The sequence below is a fragment of the Mustela putorius genome, unplaced genomic scaffold (assembly GCF_011764305.1).
Source record: "Mustela putorius furo isolate JIRA1106 unplaced genomic scaffold, ASM1176430v1.1 tig00001094_pilon_pilon_pilon, whole genome shotgun sequence".
Taxonomy (NCBI): domain Eukaryota; kingdom Metazoa; phylum Chordata; class Mammalia; order Carnivora; family Mustelidae; genus Mustela; species Mustela putorius.
The window spans coordinates 3,268,908-3,286,824 of NW_025421566.1; the positions used below are offsets into that span (position 1 = coordinate 3,268,908).

The 17,917-nt window shown below is 36.5% G+C and overlaps 1 pseudogene; it reads left to right on the top strand.

Annotated features, from left to right (window-relative positions):
- Positions 1-13,028: 13,028 nt before the first annotated feature.
- Positions 13,029-13,129, top strand: LOC123393975 (annotated as a pseudogene).
- Positions 13,130-17,917: the final 4,788 nt, after the last annotated feature.

A 17,917-nucleotide genomic window follows, 5' to 3' on the forward strand; every position in this document is an offset into this window, starting at 1 on the left:
TAAAGGAGCTGTAGAAAGAACAACAAAGAAAGCCTAAACCCAGCAGGAGAAGAGAAATAATAAAGATCAGAGAAGAAATCAATAAAATAGAAACCGGGAAAGAAATAATAATAGAATAAATTAACAAAAAAAGCAGCTGGTTCTTAGAAAGAATTAATAAGATTGATAAACCCCTTGCAACACTTATTAAAAAGAAAAGAGAAATGACTCAACTAAAGAAAATCATGCATGAGAGGAAAGATTGCAACCACAACAAGGAAATACAATTATAAGAACATATTCTGAGCAACTATATGCCAGCAAATTTGACAATCTGGAACAAATGGATGCATTCCTAGAGACATATAAACTACCAAAACTGAAACAGGAAGAAATAGAAAACCTGAACAGACCCATAACCAGTAAGGAGATTGAAGCAGTCATCAAAAAATCTCCCAACAAACAAGAGCCCAGGGCCAGATGGCTTCCCAGGGGATTCTACCAAACATTTAAATAAAAATTAATACCTATTCTCCCAAAATTGTTCCAAAAATAGAAATGGAAGGAAAACTTACAAACTCATTTTATGAGACCAGCATTACCTTGATATCAAAACCAGACAAGGATCCCATCAAAAAGAATAGGAGACCAATATCCTTGATAAGCAGAGATGCAAAAATTCCCATTAAAGTCCTAGACAATAGGATCCAACAGTACATTAAGAAGTATTCCCTGCAGCCAAGTGTGATTTAATCCAGGGTTGCAAGGCTGGTTCAACATCCGCAAATAGAACAATGTGATACAATACATGAATAAAAGAAAGAACAAGAACCATATGATACTCTCAATAGATGCCAAAAAAGCATTTGAATAAGTACAAAATCCCTTCCTGATCAAAACTCTTTAAAGTATAGGGATAGAGGATATATATCTCAATATCATCAAAGTGATCTATAAAAAACCTACCACGAATATCATTCTCAATAAAGAAAAACCGAGAGCTTTTTGCTAAGGTCAGGAACTCAGCAGGGATGCCCATTTGCACCACTGCCATTCAACATAGTACATAGTCTTAGCAATCAGAAAAAAAAAAAAAAGAAATTAAAGGCATCCAAATTAACAAAGAAGTCAAACTATCACTCTTTGCAGATGATATGATATATATGTGGAAAACCCAAAAACTCACTCCAAATCTGCTAGAACTTGTAGAGGAATTCAGTATAGTGTTAGGATATAAAATCAAGGCACAGAAATCAGTTGTATTTCCTTACACCAAAGCAGAAGAAAGAGAAATTAAGGAGTCAATTCCATTTACAATTGCTCCCAAAACCATAAGGTACATAGGAATAGACCCAGCCAAAGAGACAAAGAATCATACTCAGAAAACTAGAAAGCACTCATGAAAGAACTTGAGGAAGACACAAAGAAATAGAAAAATTTTCCCTGCTCCTGGATTGGAAGAGCAAATATTGTGAAAATGTCTATGCTGCCTAAAGCAATCTACACATTTACTGAAATCCCTATCAAAAATCCCATCCTTTTTTTTTCAAATAAATGGAACAAATTATAATCCTAAAATTTATATGGAACCAGAAAGTCCTTGCATAGACAAAGGAATATTGAAAAAGAAAGCCAACGTTGGTGGCATCACAATTCCAGACTTCAGGCTCTATTACCAAACTGTCATCATTAAGACAGTATGGTACTGGCACAAAAACAGACACACAGATCAATAAAACAGAATGGAGAGCCCAGAAATAGACCCTCAACTCTATTGTCAACTAATCTTTGACAAATCAGGAAAAAATATCCAATGGGACAAAGGGCCTCTTCAACAAATGATGTTGGGAAAATTGGACAGCCACATGCAGAAAAATGAAATTGGACCATTTCCTTATACCACACACAAAAATAGACTAAAAATGGGTGTAGGACCTCAATGTGAGAAAGGAATCCATCAAAGTTATTGAGGAGAACACAAGCAGCAACCTCTTCGACCTCAGCCGCAACAACTTCTTTCTAGGCAAAGGCAAAGGAAACAAGGGTAAAAATGAACTATTGGGACTCCATCAAGATCAAAAGCTTTTGCACAGCATAGGAAACAGTTAACAAAACCAAAAGACAACTGACAGAATGGGAGAAGATATTTGCAAATTACATATCAGAAAAAGGGCTAGTATTCAAAATCTATAAAGAACTTACCAACTCAACACCCAAAGACCCAATAATCCAATCAAGAAATGGGCACAGGACATGAGCCAACATTTCTTCAAAGAATACATCCAGATGACCAACAGACACATGAAAAAGTACTCCCCATCACTTGGCAACAGGGAAATACCAGATCAAAACCACAATGAGATACCACCTCATGCCAGTCAGAATGGCTAAAATTAACAAGTCAGGAAAGGACAGAGGCTGGCAAGGATGCAGAGAAAGGGGAACCCTCCTACACAGTTGGTGGTAATGCAAGCTTGTAGAGCCACTCTGGAAAACAGCATGGAGGTTCATCAAAAAGTTGAAAATAGAGCTACTCTATGACCCATCAATCGCACTATTGGGTATTTACCCTAAAGATACAAACGTAGTGATCCGAAGGGGCATGTACACTGGAATGTTTCTAGGAGCAATGTCCACAATAGCCAAACTATGGAAAGAAACTAGGTGCCCATCAACAGATGAATGAATAAATAATATGCTGTACACACACACACACACACACACACACACACACACACACAAATGGAATACTATGCAGCCATCAAAAGAAATGAAATCTTGCCATTTGCAATTACATGAATAGAACTGGAGGGTATTATTCTTAGCCAGATAAGTCAGTCACAGAAAGACAACTATCATAGGATCTCCCTGATATGAGGAAGTGGAGATGCAACGTGGGGGGGTTTTCGGAGGGGGTAGGAAAAGAATAAATGAAACAAGATGGAGTGGGGAGGGAGACAAATCACAAGTGACTCTTAATCTCACAAAACAAACTGAAGGTTGCTCGGGAGTGGGGGGAGGAGAGTGTGGTGAAGTTATGGACATTGGGGAAGGTATGTTCTATGGTGAATGCTGTGAAGTGTCTAACCCTGATGATTCATAGACCTGTACCCCTGGGGCAAATAATACATTATATGTCAATACAAATTTCAAAAAAATTTAAAAAAGAAATGTAACTAATTTCTGTATATTAACTTTGTATCCTTCAATTTTACTGAACTAGTTTGCTAGCTTTTGGGGGGAGTCTTTTGTGTGCTCTCTATGTAGTATCATGTCATCTGCAAATAGTGAAATTTTTTTCTTTTTTACCAACTTGGATGCCTTTATTCCTTTCATTGTTTGATTGCTATGGCTAGTACTTTCAGTACATTGTTGAGTAAACACAGTGAGAATAGACAATCTCTGTCTTTTAATTAGAAATATCCTAGTAAACCATTTTAAGCATCTAAGGGTTTGTTTAAATATCTTAGATTTTTTTGTTTGCTTTTGTTGTCTTAGGTCTTGATTTCTTACTAAATATTTTATTGACATTCTATTGACATTCTAATAGGAGTTGCCTTGGAGATTAAAATTGACATGTACAATTCAAATGAACACTTAGTCTCAGACAATTCTGATAGGACCCCAGATGCTCTACTGGACCTGACCAGTAAAGTCTTTCCTTGTATGAATTCAGTCTGAAAAGATGGAGAGAGATGGCTGTTTTTCCCAAGAGATGAAGTGCCAATAAAATATCATGAAAAATGTGTACACACAAAGAAGAATACCTGGCTCAATAAAAAAGAATAAAATAATCTCCAGGAAATAACCCTAAAGAAAAGGCTTAAGAAAAGAAATTCCTGAAAACGTATCCAAAATAACCATTTCAGAGGTGAACAATCAGCAAAAAGAAGAGGCAGATTATAGAATGAAATCAGGAATGATGCATATAAAAAATGAGAACACAGCAACAAAGAGAAACTATATAAGAACTAAGCAGAAACATTGTCATGAAAATATAATAACTGAAAAATTTACTAGAAACTTTTGGCCTCAAATTTGTCAAGCAGAAGAAAGAATCAATGAACACAAAGACAAGTATTTTGCACTTTTAGGTCAAAGAAGCAAGAGAAATAGAAAAGTAAACAGAACCAAAGGGATTTACAGGACACCATCAAAGAAATATAAAAACTGCCGGGGGGAGGGGGTTTGGGAGAAGGGGGTGGGATTATGGACATTGGGGAGGGTATGTGATTTGGTGAGTGCTGTGAAGTGTGTAAACCTGGTGATTCACAGACCTGTACCCCTGGGGATAAAAATATATGTTTATAAAAATAAAAAAATTTAATAAAAAAAAAAAAAAAACTGTGGAAGTCCAGTGGGATCATTCAACACAAGCAGTGGCACTTATATAGGGGATGCAAGCATGGTTTAATATTTGCAAATTAATCATCTATTAATGTGATACACTACATAAGAAAAATGGATAAAAATCAGATGATGAATCCCAAACATGTATTCATGATTAAAAACTCTCAGTTTCCTGTAACAAAGAAAAAAAAAGCAAAATCAAACTCTTGGAAACTATACAAAAACTAAAGAGCTTTTGCACATAGAAGGAAACTATAAACAAATAAGAAAGTTGGTCTACTTAGTGAAAGAAGATATTTGCAGGTGATATATCCAATAAGGGTTAATACCCAAAATATGCAAAGAACTTACATAATTCAATGTCAATAAGACTAATGACTTGATTGAAAGGAGGGCAGATGATCTGAATAGACATTCCTTCAAAAGAATACATCCCAATGGCCAAAAGACACATGAAAACGTGATAAACATCTCTCATCATCAGGGAAATGTAAATAAATCAACACTATCATGAGATATCACATTGCATCTGTCAGAATGGCTGAGATGGACAACACAAGAAACAAAGTGTTGGTGAGACTATGGAGAAAAAGAAACCACTGCTGGTGAAATGCAAAATAGTACAGTCAGCCAAGGGATTCAAATGAGTTATTACAGTAAAATGATAGGGTACAAAACATCACAACAAGAAAACTCATTGACATCAACAACAAAAAATACACAACGCAAATATGATATTAAAAGAGATAGAAACCATAAAAAAACAAGCATAGAAATTCTGGAAATGAAGAACTCAAATTAATGAAATAGAGACTGCAATAGAAAGCATCAACAATAGAACAGACCAAACAGAAGAAAGAATCAATAAAACAGGAGATGAAATATGATATAACCATGTATGAAAAGATAAATAAAAGGATTAAAGGAAGCCTGCTAGATGTATGAGACGTCACACACACACACAAAAAAAGCCAAATACCTGGAAATCTGAAAGGTGAAGAGAGGGAGAAGCATCAGAAAATTCATTTAAAGTAATAGAGTGTATGGAAGCCTGGGTGGGTCAGTTGGTTAAATGGCTGTCTTCAGCTCAGGCCATGATCCTGGCGTCCTGGGACTGAGTTCTACACTGAGCTCCCTTTCTCTCTCCTACTGACTTTCCCTCTGCTTCTGCTTACTCTCTCTCTCTTTCTCTCTCTCTCAAATAAATAAATAAAATCTTAAATAAAAAGAAATAGTGGGTGAGCAATTTCACATCCTGGGGAGAGATCTGAATTCCAAGTTCATGAAGGTACACACTACCTCATTTCAACAGTTCAAATGAATTTTCCAGGACACTTTGTAATAAAACTCTCAGACTCAAAGACAAAGAGAGATCCTAAAGGCAGCAAGTGAAAAGGAGATTATACACAAAAATATATTGACTATCAGCAGATTTCTCCATAAAAGAGAGTATATATATACTCTCTCCATTAAGATGCTTTTTATGGAGAAATCTGCTGATAAATCTGCTGATAAAACCAAATCTGCTGATAAAACTAAAGTTTGTTTATATATATATATATATATATATATATATATATTTGGGTATATAACAAAATATATATACTTTTGTTCTATATATATAGAACAAAAGTGAAATGAACTTTTGGGACTTCATCAAGCTCAAAAGCTTCTGCTCAGCAAAGGAAACAGTCAACAAAACAAAGAGGCAACACACGGAATGGCAGAAGATATTTGCAAATGACAGTACAGACAAAAGGTTGATAACAGGATCTATAGAGAACTCCTGAATCTCCACACACACAAAACAAATAATCATATCAAAAAATTGGCAGAAGATATAAATAGACACTTCTCCAATGAAGACATACAAATGACTATCAGACACATGAAAACATGCTCATCATCACTAGCCTTCATGGAGATTCAAATTCAAACCACATTGAAGGGATGGCATGAATTGCATGGAGCACTGGGTGTGGTGCAAAAATAATAAATACTGTTATGCTGAAAATAAATTAAAAATAAATAAAAAGAACACATTGAGATACCACCTTACACCAGTTAGAATGGTCAAAATTAACAAGACAGAAAACAACATGTGTTGGAGGAGATGTGGAGAAAGTGGAACCCTCTTCACTGTTGGTGGGAATGCAAGTTGGTGCAGCCACTTTGGAAAACAGTGCGGAGATTCCTCAAGAAATTAAAAATAGAAATTCCCTATGATCCTGCAATTGCACTCCTGGGTATTTACCCCAAAGATACAGATGGAGTGAAAAGAAGGGCCATCTGTACCCCAGTGTTTATAGCGCCAATGCCACGGTTGCCAAACTGTGGAAGGAACCACGATGTCCTTCAACAGACGAATGGATAAGGAAGATGTGATCCATATATACAATGGAGTATGATGCCTCCATCAGAAAGGACGAATACCCAACTTTTGTAGCAACATGGACGGGACTGGAAGAGATTACGCTGAGTGAAATAAGTCAAGCAGAGAGAGTCAATTATCATATGATTTCACTTACTTGTGGAGCATAACAAAGAGCATAGAGGACAAGGGGAGTTAGAGAGGAAAAGGGAGTTGAAGGAAATTGGAAGAGGTGGTGAACCATGAGAGACTATGAACTCTGAAAAACAATCTGAGGGTTTTGAAGGGGTGGCGAGTGGGAGGTTGGGAGAAACTGGTGGTGGATATTGGAGAGGGCACAGGTTGCATGGAGCACTGTGTGTGGTACAAAAACAATGAATACTGTTACGCTGGAAATAAATTAAAAAATGAAAAAATAAATTAAATATAATAATATAAAATAAAATATTGGCTAATGTAATTTAAACAGGAACGAATAAAGAACAGATCCACAAAACAAAGATCTCAATTTTTAATACACAATATTTTAGTTAGATTAAGGATAATGAAGAATATTCAACTAAAAAATACTCTGAAATGAAGGATGAAACATTACAACCAATACCCAGAAATAGGACCATGGGTCTACTCTACACAATTATATAAAAGCAAATTAGATAGCCTATTAAAATGGATAAATCGTTGAACGTACAACTACTGAGACTGACTTATAGGAAAATAGAAAATATGAGCAGATCAATAACAAATAATATTTATTCAGTAATCAAATAGCTTTCATGTGGCAGAGAGGAAGAAGGCAGCAGAGAGGGAGGACCCTAAGCTCACCCATTCCCATGAACAGAAAACCAGGTAATTATAAAATCATCCTAAACACCCAGAAGTAAACCTGAAGACAAGAAAATAAACTGCACAACTAAAGGGAAAGAAGAAGCCACATTAAAGAAAGCAGGAAGTGCAGAGGCATGGTTTATGGCGGGAACAGATTGCAGGTGGTGCAGAAGGGAGGGAGCCATGACTACAGAGAAGTATGAATGAGACAAAAGCACATAGAGCAACGCACAAGGATGACATTTCCACAAAGCCACTGGCTGGCTGATAAGGGAAGGCATATAAGGTTAGCAGCTGATCTGTCCATAGAATCTTGGTAGACCAGGAGGCAGGGGTGTGAGACATACAAAATATGTAATGGGAAAAAAATCTGCAGCCAAGAATGTTCTATCCAGCAAGGCTATCGATCAGAATAGGAGGAGGCATAAAGACTCTTCTAGACAAACAAAAGATAAAAGAATTTGTGAGCACTGAACCAGCCCTGCAAGAAATATGAATGGGACTTTTTGAGTGAAATGAAGACACCTGAAGTGAAAAAGTCCACAGGGTCACAGAGAAAATCTCCAGGCACAATGACAAAGCAAGTAATAAAATGACACTAAACACACACCTATCAATAATTAGTCTGAACATAATTGAACTAGGTGCTCCAATCAAAAGACACAGCATATTGGAATGGATTTTTAAAAATGGGTGCCTGGGTGGCTCAGTGGGTTAAGCCCCTGCCTTTGGCTCAGGTCATGATCTCAGAGTCCTGGGATCAAGCCCCACATTGAGCTCTCTGCTTAGCAAAGAGTCTGCTTCCCTTTCTCTCTGCCTGCCTCTCTGCCTACTTATGATCTCTCTCTGTCAAATAAATAAATAAAATCTTGAAAAAAAAAAGTCTTTCTAAAAAATAAAAAAAGACCATGTAGGGGTTACCTGGGTGGCCTAGTGGGTTAAACCTCTGCCTTTGGTTCAGGTTATAATTTAAGGGTCCTGGGATTGAGCCCCCCATCAGGCTCTCTGCTCAGCAAGGAGCCTACATCCCCCTCTGTGCCTTCCTCTCTGCCTACTTGTGATCTCTCTCTGTCAAATAAAATCTCTTTTTTTAAAGGACATGTAGTTGCTACATACAGGAGACTCCTTTTAGACCTAGGACACCTTCAGACTGAAAGTGAGGGTATGGAGAAAACATCTTTCATGCTAAATCACATACAATGAAAGCTGGAGTAACAACATTTATATCAGACAATAAAAACTTTAAAACAAAGATTACAAGAGAAAAAGAAAGATACTACATAATAATAAAAAGGACAATCCAAATGGGGAATTTATTTATTTATAAAAATAAATAAAGGTGTTAACCTTCAACAAAAACAAGGGCAGCTGTATGTATAAAACAATAACTGAAAAAAACATAGCAAAGAATCAAATGAAGTTAACATTGTTCATATATTATCACATTTTATTAAGACTCTCTACTTATAATTTCTTTTGTGTTTACTTACATGCACATGCACATGACACCATTTTTCATAATATAATCACCATCATTTGTAATAACAAATACTTTTAGAAAAATTTTATTCAGGGTTAACCCTGCATTGGGCTCTCTGCTCAGTGGGGAGCCTGCTTCCTCTCTCTCTCTCTGCTTACTTGTAATCTGTATTTCAAGTAAAATAAATAATATCATTTTAAAAAAAGAAAAGTTTTATTCAGCAATTTGAAATTATATCACATATCTTTTTTTTTAAAGATTTTATTTATTAATTTGACAGAGAGAAATCACACAAGTAGACGGAGAGGCAGCCAGAGAGAGAGAGAGAGGGAAGCAGGCTCTCTGCTAAGCAGAGAGCCCGATGCGGGACTCGATCCCAGGACTCTGAGATCATGACCTGAGCCGAAGGCAGCGGCTTAACCCACTGAGCCACCCAGGCGCCCAAGAAATTATATCACATATCTTACGCAATAATGGAATTCATGAAGAATGGAGAAATTGCAAGTACGTGGAAATTGAAACCAAATTTTAAACAACGAATGTATCCAAGAAGCAAACAGAAGAGAAGCTAGGAGTAAATAGCTTGATACAAATGAAAATGAAAATATAACTGCCACTCTGGAAAACAGTATGCAAGTTCCTCATTAAAAATAAAGTAGAGCTACCTACATTTAAAAAATATATTAAAAACACAGCTACCTAAAACCCAGGAATTACACTACTAGGTATCTAACCCAAAGATTCAGATGCAGTGAAAAGAAGGGATATATTCACACAATGTTCATAACAGCAATGTACACAATCACCAAACTGTGGAAAGAACCAAGATGTCCTTCAATGGACGAATGGATAAGGAAGATGTGGTTCATATAGACTATGGAGTATTATGCCTCCATCAGAAAGGATGAACACCCAACTTTTATAGCAACATGGACAGGACTAGAAGAGATTATGCTGAGTGAAATAAGTCAAGCAGAGAGAGTCAATTATCATAAGGTTTCATTTCTCAGTGGAACATTAAAATTAACATAAAGGACATGGGGAGATGGAGAGGAGAAGAGAGTTGAGGGATATTGGAAGGGGAGGTGAACCATGAGAGACTATGGATTCTGAAAAACAACCTGAAGGTTTTGAAGGGGTGGGGTGGGAGGTTTGGGGAACCAGGTGGTGGGTATTAGGGAGGGCATGGTTTGTATTGAGCACTGGGTGTGGTGCAAAAACAATGAATACTGTTACGCTGAAATGAAATTTTTTAAAAAATAATTATGATGTAGAATTTGAGTAAACATCATCTTGGAAGGCTTTAGTTTTACTATTTAAAAATCCTTATGAATTTCTTTTCTCAATAATTTGCCAAAAACAAAAATGTATGGTGTTTAAACATATACATACATACACATGTATATAATATTGAGTTATTCCACCAGTTTCTACAGCCTTGTCTCAGAGATTTTTATGCTATCACCTGATACATTATAGTAAAATTAAATGCCATTAAGGGTCAAAATCATATTTCTTGATATAAGATAATAATATGTAATGATGAAGAAGTCATTTTCTCTCATTTTGTACCTCTTAAATCATTTCCTGATATATCACTAAAAGTTTTGATCAGGGCTCAACAGACTTTTGTCTCTAAAGGGTCAGATTATAAATATGTTATCTTTTACAGGGAATATTAGTGCTCTCTGTCACATCTGCTCAACTCTGTTGTTGTTTGTGGAAACAAACACCACCATAGTTTGTTGATTTGTTTGTTTGGGTTTTTTTTTTTTTAATCAACATGACCTCATTGTTCTAAAACTGTACTTAGAAAAATCAGATAATGGGTTGGATGTGGCTATATTTGGTTGATCTCTGATTTAGACCTGTGTTTTTGGAATTTCATTAAGGATTAACTTAGTATGTATATGGCTGACTCTCATTTTAACCTATTCAAGGAACTTGTATTTAAATATTTTGCTCATAATCAATTTCCAAAAAGAGCAACTTCTACTGACCACATCGTGCTAACAAGTAAAAAAACTGGACAGACTGAAAAACCATCACCTCTTCACAGATCCATCAGGGAAACAAGGTCACAGACCAGGCTACTAATGTGGAAAATGAAACTTATTCGGGTAAGTTCCACAAAAACTAAACACTTTGAAAACAAATCCTAGGGTAGAAAAACTGCACTATAGTTAAAAAATTGCCAGGGATTCAGTGTGGATGACATAGAGTTAAAAAGTAAGTAAAAAGGTGAGCAAATAGTACAAAAACAAACAAAGAACTTGCAAGGGCTTACTTAAGAGGGAAGCCCAAATTTTTGTATTATCTTCAGGAATTCTATTACGTCCTCAATGAATATCACAGAAATATAACCATTTTTAATACATAAAAATATTCTTTTCTTAATAAGAAACTATTTTAACATGCTGGGATTTTATCAGTGCCTAACCAACACTAAGAAGGCAAATGTTTAATCCCAACCACCTGTAACCATGCAGTCCTTAAAAAGAAACAGTGAGGAGGGTGATGAATGAGAGGCATTGTGAAAATGAACAATATAGAGAAATAAGCTCACCAAAGCACTGAGTTTTCATCATAGAACTGTTGAATGGTTGTCCACAGACTTTACCACCAAATGACTTAAAATGCTAGTCACTGCAGCTTTAGCTAATATATCATGTACATCATTCAACAAAAACTTAGAAGGAGTACCAAAAGGCCAAAATCACAGTTTTAAAAAACAAAAGCCACAACGAATATGGCTGGAATGTTGATATTATTAGACCAGGGAATTTAAAAGCCTGTAATTAATATGCTAAGATCATTATGGTAAAAGTCAAGAAAATGTGAGAACAAATGGATAATGTAACAGATAAAAATTCTAAGAAAAAAATTCTAGAAGTCAAAATTATTACAGACAAAATAAAGAATGCCTATGGTGGATTGATTAGTGTACATGACTGAAAAGAATATTGGAGATTGAGCATTTGATGATAGAAAGATCCTAATTGAAAACCAAGATGAAAATAGAAAAGGGGAGGAAATAAAGAAAGAGAATAGCATATCCAAAAACTGGGACATATACAAAAGGTATAACATAGGTATAAATGATTACAAGAAAAAAGGGATGGGAGGAATACAAGCAATATTTGAAATAATTATGATGTATCTTGTTCACCTTCCCCCCATTTATGCCAAACACAAGACAAAAATCCCAAAGTGCTCTGAGCTTACTTCTAGGCCCATTATATTCAACTGCAAAATTTTAAAGATAAGAATTATTGAAAGAAGTCAGAGCACAGAATTACCTATGGAAGAGTAATATAGGAATTACATTAATCTTTTCAGAAAACATACAAGCAAGAAAGAAGTACCACCAGCCTAGAATTTTGTGCCATGTAAAATTCTTCAAAAGTAAAGGGTAAATAATTTCTCAAAAATTGAAGGCAGTTCTCAGTAGATTTACCTTGGAGGATTTCTTTTTTTTTTTTTTGTTAGTTTTGTTTTGTTTTTAGAAGGAGGAAAAATGATATTTTCTTGAAACAGATCTTCACAAAGAAAGCATATTAGAATGTCATATGAAGTGTATAAGTGAGGGTAAAATAACTCATCTTTCTACATGATGTAATAGATAACAGTTTACCAAATTAATAATAGGGGATAATGTATTTGATTATGTAAGCTAGTGTATAAGTTAAATGAAGGAGAACACTAGAACTAGATGGGAGAGTGAGGAATTAGGAAATTTTATTATAAAGAATATAATACAAAATTATAAAGAATTTGCAATGCCTGTGAAGTGAATTCATTATTTAAAAGTAGATTTGTATGAATTATAAATGTATATTGCAAACTCTAATCCAAATCCAAAAAGAAAGTACAAAATAATACAATATATAACATGAATGCAAATATATATAAAACCACTATTTTTATTCCATATGTAATATATAGAGAAATACAATATATATTAAGATACAATATATTAAGGAAGGGAAGAAATGAGTCATGTAAGAAACAATACAATGGTTGCTTTGACAGCATACACACTAAAAAGAGAAAAGACAAAGAAGATTAGCATACCCCTACAAAAGGATGACATGAAAATTCATGAAGAGCTCCATTTTTTTAAATGACAACAAAAACATACTTACCTATTGTTACTTTGAATGTGAATGGACAAACTGCTCCAATCAAAAGTCATATGATGACAGATGGAATACAAAAGTAAGACCCCAAAATATTCTGCCTAAAAGAGACTTATTTTAGACTTAAAGACATGTGCAGATTCCATGCAATGGGGAAAAAACTCTACCTAGAGACACTATATACAGAGAGGAGAAGGAATTTGGGGGAAATTGGAAGGGAAGGTGAACCATGAGAGACTATGAATCCTGGAAAATAATCTGAGGGTTTTGAAGGGGCGGGGGGTGGGAGGTCAGGGTACCAGGTGGTGGGTATTATAGAGGGCACAGATTGCATGGAGCTCTGGGTGTGGTGCAAAAATATGAATACTGTTATGCTGAAAATAAATAAAAAATAAATTTAAAGAAAGTGATACCAAATCCATAGTTTTTGAGAATTCAATAAAATAATGGCTATAAAAAAATAGGGACACTATAAATAACACCATAAAGTAAAATAAAATAACACTATAAAATAAAATAAAAAGGAGACAGTTCAACAAGATTATATATAACAATTGTAAATAGTTAGGCATTCAACATGGAAGCACCCCAAGACATAAGTAGTTAATAACAAACATAAAGGAACTAACCCTTTATAGTACAACAATAGTAGGGGTCTTCAACACATCACCTGATGTGTTGGGGACTTACACATCACCCGAACTGAAAATCAACAAGGGAACAATGGCTTTGAATGATACATTGGACCAAGTGGACTTAAGAGGTACACTGTGAATAGTCCATCCTGAAACAGCCGAATACACATTCTTTGCACGTGCACATGGAGCATTCTCCAGAATCAATCACATACAGGGTCACAAAACCAATCTCAAAATATTCAGAAAGATAAAAGTCATACTATGTTTTTTTTTTTTCACCATAATGCTATGAAACCAGAAATAAAACACAAGAAGAAATCTGGAAGGCCCACTAGTACACGGAGTTTATTTATCATGCTAATAAACCAAGAAATCAAAGAAGAAATCAAAAAGTACATGGAAAGAAACAAAAATTAAAATACAATCATCCAAAACTATTGGAACGCAAGAAAGTTGGTCCTTAAAGGGAAGTACCTAGTATTACAGACCTACCTTAAGAAGCAAGACAAATGCCAAGTAAACAGCCTAGAATTCTATCTAAAGAAGATCAGAAAATGAACAACAAACAAAACCCATACCAGCAAAAGGAAAAAAATAATAAGGATTCAGGCAAAAATAAATGATAGAGGAACTAAACAAAATAGAACAGATCATCAAAATCAGGAAATGGTTCTTTGAAAAGATCAAAAAAAAATGATTTATCTCCAACAACTCATTAAAAAAAAAATGGGGGGCCAAGGGAGGGAGGAAGAGAGGAAGAAAGGAACGAGAAAAAGGAAGGAAGGAACTCAAAATCACAAAGTGGAGAAAATCCATTATCACAGAAATACAACTGTAAGAGAATATTATGAAAAAGTATGCATTAGGAAGGTGAAGATGGCGGGGGAGTAGGAGGAGGCACCTTTTCAACCGGTACCCCAAAGTGAGCTGATTACCTACCAAAGAACTCCAATCACCCATGAAATCAGCCTGAGATCAGAATTATAAACATCTGGATCTCTACAGGGGAAGAAGACGCCAGTGGGCAGGTAAAGTGGAGTGGGAACAGTGACTGATATTGGAAGATAAACAAAAGGGGGAGGGAGCCACCAGAGGCGACTGGTTGGAAAGTAATACCCCAATACAAGTGAGAGTGCCCTGCGTCTGGGGACCAGCATTAACTTGGAGACTGGTTGAAAGCACTCCAAAAGAGCAAAGGATCTTGGGGGGAAATTGTGGGAATCAAGGTGGCTAGGGACAGGGGCTTAAGTCCCCGGTTGATAAGTCTCCCCGGCGCTGAGGCAGAGATAGTGTGGCCGAGACACTAACTCTTGGTCCCTAAGCCACCAGCGTGCCCAAGAATGCATGGGTTCTAACTCCTGTGAGGGTATGGGAGCCACACTAGTCGGCAGAATGCGCGAGCCCTACCACAAACCTTGAGATAGGTGCCCATATCCCTCATGCTCCCCTGAGTTACAAAGGCCGAGCTGGTGCTCTTTGACCCACGCCATTGTTTAAAAGCCTAGGCCGCACACCCCAAACTCTTCCCTGACAGAGGTGCGCAAAAGCCAAGCCTGGTGCTTACAGGCCTGTGCCCTGATCTCAGTGCCTGAGACTCACGCGTAACCCATAGCCACCTCTGAAAGAGGTGCGCACAAGCAGGGCACTCCAAGCCCAGGCCAGTGGCAAAATCTGTGTGCAATCACTGCTTGGAACCTCTCTGGCGGTTCGGATCTCCCAGACAGCCGCCACTGCCTTGGCTTTGGGTACAAGCAAAAGATCCTACACCCACAGGGTCTGCAACTTGGAACCTGCTCTGCCAGCAGCCAAAGAGGAACTTATTTTGGCTCTGCACCCAGGCTGAGGCTTCTCTCTGAGACTGAGCTCAGTGTGTGGTTTGTTTTTCTCTAAAACTACAAAACCATCAAAGGCGGTCAAGGTGAGAGAAAAAAAAAAGTGAACAAACATAAAGACCACAAGAGAACAAAAGCCTAAGGAAAAAAAAAAAAAAACAGTTTCCTCAGAGCCCACCCCCTTGAGGGGGGGCTGGAGGACTTAACTCAGGAAACAACACTGACTGACAACCCAAGTGGCAGGCCCCTCCCCCACAAAACAAAGAAAGAAAAAAAAAGAGGGAAAAAAAAGGACTACAAGAGAACAACCACTACTTCATAGGAAAACTTGTATTGTTCACTCGTTTCCACTATTCCAGTTAATTTTTTTTAACACATAGATCATTTTTTAACCTATTTACCATCACAGCAAGCTGTACAGTACATCAAATTCCATAATACCTTTTAATTTTTGGATACATACACCTATGTTTTTCTTTTGCATTTTTATTTTTTGAATTCCATTTTTTATTTTTTTATTTTTTTAAATTAATTTTTAAAATTTTAGTTTAGTTTAGTCTACTTTATTCCTTTATATTTTTATCCTTTAATATTCATATAGAGCTAAACTTCAAAGTAATCCCCTTTCACCAATCAATACTACCCCTATAGGTAAACCAATTTTTAATCCCCTTTATCTTAGGAAAGCTGAGTTCTTTAACAAAGATATCAAGATACATCCAGGAAGAATCAAAACAACCTTCCTCACACACACTGAGAATTTATAAGAACTCTCCCATCTTCTTCCACCAGTGTTTCTGTGTTTGCTGTGCTTGTCCTGATAGCATATAAATTTTGCACTTGGGGTTCTTTTTGACGAGGTTCTTTCTTTATTTGCATATATTTTTTTTTCTCTTGTCATATACTTGTATCAGACATTTTATCTCTTTTTGCTTGTCTACTTCATAAATCTTACCTTGAGGCCCATCTGGGATGAACTTTCTTTTTCATCTTCCCTTTCTTTCCTTTCTCTCTCTCTCTCTTTCTCTCTCTCTTGTTTTTCTTTTCTTTCTTTTTCTTTTTCTTTTCTTTTGTCCCTCGTTTGGGTGGGGAATCCTGATTGCTCAGAAGTATTCCAGGATGTACCTTGACTGCACCACCATTGATACATCCAGCTACATCTGTTCAGTCATCTTCCACCAAATTGACTAGGAGGAGGAATGCCCAACAGAACAAAAATACAGAGAATAGACCTTCTGCAACAGAGGTAATGGATATCAACATAGACAATATGTCGGAAAGAGAATTCCGGCTAACAATTATCCAGGCAATAGCTAGGTTGGAGAAAGCCATGGATGACCAAACAGAATTGAGTAAGGCCGAACTGAAAGCGACCATACAGGATGTTCACAATGTTAGGGAAGAGATTAAAGCTACCAGGGAGGAGGTCCACAATGCTTTCAATGAGTTCCAATCTAATCTAAACTCTCTCAAAGCTAGGGCAACTGAGACAGAAAATAGAATTAGTTATATGGAAGACAAACAGATAGAGAGAAAGGATCAGGAGAAAACCTGGAACAAACAGCTTAGAAACCATGAAAACAGAATCAGGGAAATAATGCAATGAAGTGTTCCAACATCAGAATTATTGGAATCCCTGAAGGGGAGAAGAAAGAAAGAAGATATTGTGGAACTAGTGCTTCATTAAAATTTTCCCAACCTTGCGAATGGAACCAGCGTTCATGTACTAGAGGCTGAACGGTCTCCACCCAAGATTATACATTCCAAAAAAAACATCACGACACCTGATAGTCAAATTGAGGAATTGTAATTGTAGGTATAATCTCTGGAAAGCTGCCAGGGCAACGAGGCTCCTTACTTACAGAGGGAAGCCCATCAGAATAATGTCAGACCTGTCCACAGAGACCTGGCAAGCCAGAAGAGGCTGGCAAGATATATTCAGGACACTAAATGAGAAGAACATTCATCCAAGAATACTTTATCCAGCAGGACTGACATTCAAAATGGATAGAGAGATAAAGAGTCTTCAAGACCGGCAAGGCTTAAAGATTTTGCAAACACCAAGCCAACACTGCAGGAAATATTAAGGGGGGTTCTATAAAAGAGGAACAATCTCAAAGAAAAGCATTGAACAGAAATATAGAGACAATCTACAGAAAGAAAGACTTCAATGGTAACTCGATGTCAATAAAAATATATCTATCAATAATCACTCTCAATATGAATGGCCTAAATGCACCCATAAAATGGCACCGGGTTGCAGATATATAAAACGACATGACCCGTCCATATGCTGTCTA